The sequence below is a fragment of the Lonchura striata genome, chromosome 23, assembly GCF_050655825.1.
Source record: "Lonchura striata isolate lonStrDom1 chromosome 23, ASM5065582v1, whole genome shotgun sequence".
In the NCBI taxonomy this organism is placed as follows: domain Eukaryota; kingdom Metazoa; phylum Chordata; class Aves; order Passeriformes; family Estrildidae; genus Lonchura; species Lonchura striata.
Window position 1 is genome coordinate 6,168,591 of NC_140725.1, and position 6,584 is coordinate 6,175,174.

Below are 6,584 nucleotides of genomic sequence, written 5' to 3' on the forward strand. Positions count from 1 at the left end.
TGCTGAACCTTAAGAGCCAGGTAATGCATATAGAAGCAATTTTAATTAACGCAATGCTGAGAATGAACGTGTCTGACAGATTTTGCTGCAACACGTACTGAGGGTGCAGCACTGCAGCAAAAGCTGTCACTCCCATCTGTGCAGAGCTGTGCGGCATGCAGCACGGGTGGCAGGGCTGACGACACCAACCATCAGAACCACCCTGCCAGTTCTTGCTGCACAGCCCACAGCTACCTTTCTGCAAGCACTGCATTGCATGCAGCAACAGAGGAAAACGTGGAAAGCAAGCATTCAAGGTAAAGAGAAACATTCTTGAGCTAATTAAACAGTTGCTTGAGCTTATGTTCATCGTGATCAGTCATGCAGAAAGACATTTTCAGCTTAGGATGAAGCCACCATTTTTAGAGGTCAATTAGAGCACTTACACGAGAAGGAGAAACACAGGCCCTGCCACATCACACAATAATGTGCTCCCTCTTTTGCTCCCTCTTTTGCTCCCACACCACCTTCACCTACCCTGGCACTTGCACTTCCAGTGCAGGATGCTTGCATCACCTGCTCCAGGACCCTCAGGGGAGATAGGGACAGTCACTGGGATACCTGCTACATGTCGCTCACTGGCTCCCAGGGTGGGAGAGCTGCTGTCCTGGAGCAGAGGTGATGTGCCACCAGAAAGCACCTTCCTCAGCTGCTCCCCAGGACTGCTGTGCCATGACACAGGCCAGGCAGCCCTCTCACATCACCTGCCTACAGCCACAGATGCTTTCCTCTCCTTCTGCACAGCCTGACACATGAGCCTCAAGCTCCAGTGGTTTTGTAATATTAACCACCAAAGCCGAATCCTACCAGGGCTAAGAAGCCTTGGTTCTCATCTCCTGCTGCTCTGCTTTCTCAGAGGCATGCAGTGCATAATCAAGGATAGCCACAACACTATTTGCAAGGGGTCTGAATGAAATCAGTCCTACTACTTTGGAGCCAAACAAGCACAAATCCAAGCAAGAAAGACAGGGTTTTTGTGGCAAAAAAAAAAAAAATCTTATTTTGATCAACGCCCCCTCCCCCCCTCCAGGCATCAAGTTTGCAAGTTGAAATCACAAACCTCAAAACCGGCTGAGTTAATGAGTTAATTCAATACTAAGTAAGGTTTGATACTATGGCCTGGGCAGTACAGCAGGTCAAACTATGACTTAAAAACCAATTAGCTAAGTAAATTCAGAACTATAAATGTTTACATGCAGGGGCTTGTCCACCCACTACTGATTAAAAATCGTTAAAGCCTACACTTTCCCCTTTGTGACTTGAAGCAGCTAAACCACCACATTCCCCACAAACCAGGACAGACAACAAGGAGGAGTGATGAGGAAGTATCCACACTCATCAGTGCATGTCCCCCATTACTTCATCCTGGAGCACTCAGGAGCCCACCTGTCAGAAGCAGACATGGAACCAGGCCAGTCTGCCTGTGCCTGCAGCTAAGGGAAGACAGTGAGCATGGCTGGGTTGTGGACAGCTGGCCCCTGACACACAGGGCAGGGCAGCATGACAGCTATTATGCTGCAGCAGGCCAAGGAGCAGCCATACGGAAGTTTCCAGCTCACACAAAGTATTTACACACGTGAGACCAGTGCACTTTGCTGGCCCATGTTCAGTACAGCTGCTCAGAGCCCAGATGACAAGATTCTGAAGTTACTTTGTGAGGAGGACATTTGAGGTTTGCTCAATCCAATGAACCTCTGACAAACAGGGCCAAAAAAAGATTGGGACTTAATAAAAGTAAAAAATTTTTCCACTGAAGTCCTCTAAATATATCTCTACTCCTCTGCCCAAACCTGGGCAGCACTTTGTGTGAGCAGGAACTTTGCAAAGGTAGCACTTCCAAACTCACTGTGAAAGCATGGTGGTGACAGAGACCTCAAGGCAGACAGCAATGCTGAGATGCTCAAGGGATGCTATTACTGCAAAAGTGACCTCACAGACTTTTGGCCAGATCCTCAAACTTAAGTTTTATAGTAATTTTCAGGTGGCCCTGTACTGTGCCTGCCTCCTTCTAGCCTCATGTTCCCCTCCCTTGGCCAGAGTAAAGCAGCCCCGCAGCCAGGCTGGGAATTGGGCAGGGTTAAAGGGAGTGGGGGGAGGCTGATGGTTAATTTTCACCAGATCAACTCTCTGAACACAGCTGCATGAAGTTTTTGTCAGCTCGGGTAGGGCTAGACAGGGCATTTGGAGGAGAAAGTGGTTAGGACAAGGCGAAAGGCAAACCCACCTCCTCCAGGCACAGTGCCCACCTGCACTGATGTAGCACTTCCCAGATCCATGACTGAAGAGGATGTGAAAATCTATCTCTCCTCCAACTTGATAAAAGCAAGCAGACACTCTCATCCACCCACTGCCACACAGAAATAAACTTACCATCTTATGTGTTCTTATACATTATACCTGTGTGTTGGCAACTTTGTTCCTAAGCAAGGAAGTGATACATTTAATTCCTGGGGTTACTGGGCTGGATCCTAAGGGGGCTTTACTACGAGAAGAGACAAGGCTGCAGAGCAGGCTGAGTGCCAAGTACAACATTAAAACTCTTTTTTTTCTAAACACCCCCTTCTCCTTTCAGCCCATCACTCGCAGGGTGCATTCACCTTTCTGTACTGTGTTTCTATGTGAAATTAAAACGTTTGGAACACAAATGTTACATTTGCTGCACAACTATTGCAACAAAGCACCAAAATATTCTCAGCTTTCTTTTATAGAAAAGGAAATAGAAACTGCCTGTGCACAGCTTTCACATGCTTCTGTGCATGCTGCTGTCACGCTCAAGTAAAGCTGTGTGTTGCACCTGCATATTTTACTCCACCCTGGTGAGGGTTAAAGCACACAGGGCTGAGGTATCCTTACAACCCCTTATCTGCCCAGATTAGGGCCCCAGCAGGGGAACATCATTGCCAAAACCTAAGACACCACCACAGACACAAAAGCATTAAGGCCACATTCTGATGGCTGACATCCAATGCCACACTTTATATCTGATCATTTCAAAAACACTGTTTTTCAGGCTGCTGAATCAACCCAAACCCCACCAACTTCACAGGAATGGCATGCCTGGCATGCCTTCTCAGTCATGGTGGTTAGGAAGGCTCCTAAATCTGGACAGTTAAGGGCAAATGGTTTGTGGGTTTTCTACCAAACTGATTCTGTCACCAGCCCCAAACCTCAAATCCAGAGGGATGTAACTATCAACAGTGTGTGCAGCGAGTGGCTGCAGTCACCACCAGGAGAAGGCTGCCAGCCTGTGTTACCCTGGCAAACAGATGAGATTGGACAGGGAGAATAATCATACCTTTGGTGGCTACAGAGAGAAGAAGAGATCAAGTTAAAAGACTAAAGCCTTCCAAAGACTCAGCCCATTGAAAGCAGAGAGAATAACAGTATGGAAGGACAAAGCCAACCACCAGCTTTAGGAATGCAAGAAGTGCTGGCAAGCAACACCTGCTCATCAGCTGTCACCAAGTACTGGAAAACTTTCATGCTTTCTACTTCATGTGTGTGAATACAAGCATTACCCAAGGCAAAAAGTCTGTACAGCAGGCCTTAGACGTGTGAGGATGTATGTAACCATGCCATAATCATCACAACAAAGGTTCTCCATTCCAACATGTTTTAAGGGCTCCCATGATCTGCAATCCACTAGTTAGTGTAAAACGTATTACTGCAGCAAATCATCACCCTCGTGGGAATCTTCCAATAAAAACAACCTCCTAAAGAGATTTTATGCTTCATTTTAGTGTAACAATTGTATCAAAATTGTCCTTCTTTGTCATTTTGCTCAGTAATGCCAGCCATACTTTCTGAAAAACTCCCATGAAGAAAGAGACCTCTGGTTCCTCACCAACTGCAGCCCACAGTGGGAAGGAAATGTTTCATGGAGGACATGCACAGCCTTTAGAGTCCCTGGCTACAATACTCTGCTAACATCATGCTCAAAGTTGTAATCACCAATCCATTTGAACATAGAAAATAATGTGGACTAGACTGCAAGGCATACTGGGTTTTTAAATATTATAATTTCTTGTAACAGCCACGTTTGAGAGTTCTCTTTTTTAACACAAGTTATTTTTTGCCTACAGTTCCTAGCCTCGTATAAAGAAAATCATCAACTTACTCTAAGCTGGGCAATTTTCAGAACACAGACAGAAGACTAGAGAAATGTCTGTGCTCTTGTAACTTATTCCTACTTCTTAGGAAGTCAGCATTGTTCAGACTCGCCTGTACTGGAGTTCAGAAACGTTACTATTTCATAGCAATATGAGGAACCTGAGGTTGAAGAACTACTTAGATCAGGAGATGCAGGGGCTAGTTAATGGGGACCTGATTACTCTTGAATTGTGCTGCTCTCCCACACTCCCTTTACCCCAACTCATTCCTTCCCCCAGGAACTTTCAGACGCATATCCAAAAGAAACACAGCAATCAGCTCTCCACGTCCTCCTCCTCCTTGCAGTGCTACAGAGGGCTGGGTGCCCTGAGCAGCCCCAGGCGCCCCATGCCCAGGAGGTGTCTTGCACACCAGGTCCCTGCACAAGTGAAATTCCTCCACAGTGGAGGAATTACACTTCTGCAAGTGTGCCGCAGATGCAAACCAGCCACAGAGCACGCTGTCCCTGCCGAAATATGGCAGCTGGCTACTGGCTGCACAAACTGACCGGAGCACAGAGCTGCTGGTTCTGTACTCGCACAGACTGTAACACTGGGAACGACGCCTCCCGCACCGTCCTGCAGGTCAGCAGACGCATACCTCTGCCATGAGGCTGTAGGCATGTGGGAAGTCACTGCATTTTTTCCCTCTAAACACGGAATGCCACAGACGATTCCAGGTTGTAAAATTCCCCCTTCCCACTGTCATCACTGTGGTGAGAGGCGCCCACCCACCCCAGCGGCTCTCGGCGAGAGACTTGATAAGCAACAAGCCCAGCACACGCGGCAGTGATGAGCACTCCTTCCCCCGATTTTTGTGGAACATTTTAACAGAATTTACACACCAGTTAAAACTTAATCCCACAGCACCTAACTCAAAAGTGCTGATTAGTTGGGATGGTAACTTTAACTTGTGTTTAATTGGTTTAAAGGCTTCAAATGTAGCATTACAAGGGGGGAAAAAATACAGATTTGCAATGAAAGCACAATCACCAAGGACAACAAGCAAAGGTTTGCTGTGCCACTGGCTTCACATGCCGGCACATGGGACACCTGACAAAGCCAAACGAGGGAGGTTTCAGAAATTTTTGAAAGAGGCAAAGAAAAGTTTCACAATGCTCCATCAATTAATTCCCTCACGACGGGGGAGCAAAGAAGACTGAAGTAATTAACAAAGTCAGAGCATCAGAAAAGCATGTATATAAAAGAACGTTATGAATTATTTGCTAAACGTGGGCGGGCTGGGAAAGAAGGGGGAATTCAGGAAAAATAAGCAACAGGAAAGGGAGTATGTGGCTGCAGCAAGGAAAAAAAAAAAAAATGGTTATTAACAGAAAACGCGTTAAGTGCCTGGAAACCTCCAAAATCTCAACTAAGCCCCAGCCAACGGGTTTAGGAACTTCCCTGCGGGCAGCTCGCTACAGCGAGGAGCGGTGGGACCGTGCCCTTCCCGGGCGGGGACGGGGCCGATCTCCGCTCAGGAAAGCGGCTGTTCCGGTCCCGTCGGAAGGAGCCCGACGGCGGCTCCATTTCCGAGCGGGAGCCGAGGCCCCGGCGGGCGCCCCAGGGCCGGCTCTCCCGCGGGGGTCCCCGCCGCCGCCGCGGGCCACCCGGCCTGGAGGCACCGCTCGCCCGCACGGGAAGGGACGGGGAAGGCGGCGGCGGTCACAGACAAAGCGGATGCCTCAAATTCCTCCCCGCCCCGCCGGTCCGCCGCACCCCCCGCCCTCCGCCCCTTCATCGCCCACCTCTGCCTACCTGGGCAGCAGGAGCGGCCGGGCTTCGCTCCCTCCCAGCCCGGGCTTGGGCAGCCGCAGCCCGCGAGGGGCTCCGGGGCTCGGGCGGCGGTGCGGGCGCTGACAATGAGGGGAGGGCCGCGGGGCCGGGCGGTGCTTGACGTCAGCGGGCGGGGGCTGCGGCCCGGCCCGGCCGCCGCAGCTCCGCGGCGCCCGCCCCCGGCCCTGAGAGGCGGGCGGGCCCCGCCGCCATTTTGGGGGGGCCGGAGGGCGCTCGGGGCAGGGAGGGGAAACTCCGCCAGGCCCCGGCGCGGAGCTGGGCGGGCTTGGTGGCGCTGCTCTCGGAGGGTTCGTGCTCCGGAGCCTGCCGGACAGCCCCTTCTGCGGACGCGGCCAGGGCTGCCGCTGGCTCGGGGATTTGGTGTCGGGGCGGGCGGTGCCGGTCCCGGCTCTTTGGGAGCAGGGCGGAGCCCCGCGCCAGGTGGCACAGCGAGGTTTTGTCCTCCTCTCCCGCCGCATCCCCCCGTTAGTGCCATCTCTTGGACACTTTGGACGTGGTGGTCAGCCCAGCTGCGGTTGGTTCCACCTCTGGTACCTGCAGCCGGGGATGCCGAGATGGGATCAGGGACAAGAGACCTCCGCCAGCACTAACCGGGAAAGG

At 51.0% G+C, this 6,584-nt stretch overlaps 1 protein-coding gene across 1 annotated transcript in view; it reads right to left on the reverse strand.

The window, feature by feature from the left end:
* The window catches only part of LUZP1 (leucine zipper protein 1), a 28,458-nt gene extending 22,372 nt beyond the window's left edge, over nt 1-6,086 (reverse strand). The window contains exon 1 of the mRNA XM_021554861.3: nt 5,946-6,086. The gene's annotated coding sequence lies outside the window, so the exon portion shown is untranslated. The remainder of the gene's footprint in view (nt 1-5,945) is intronic.
* Between the last annotated feature and the right edge of the window lie 498 nt (nt 6,087-6,584).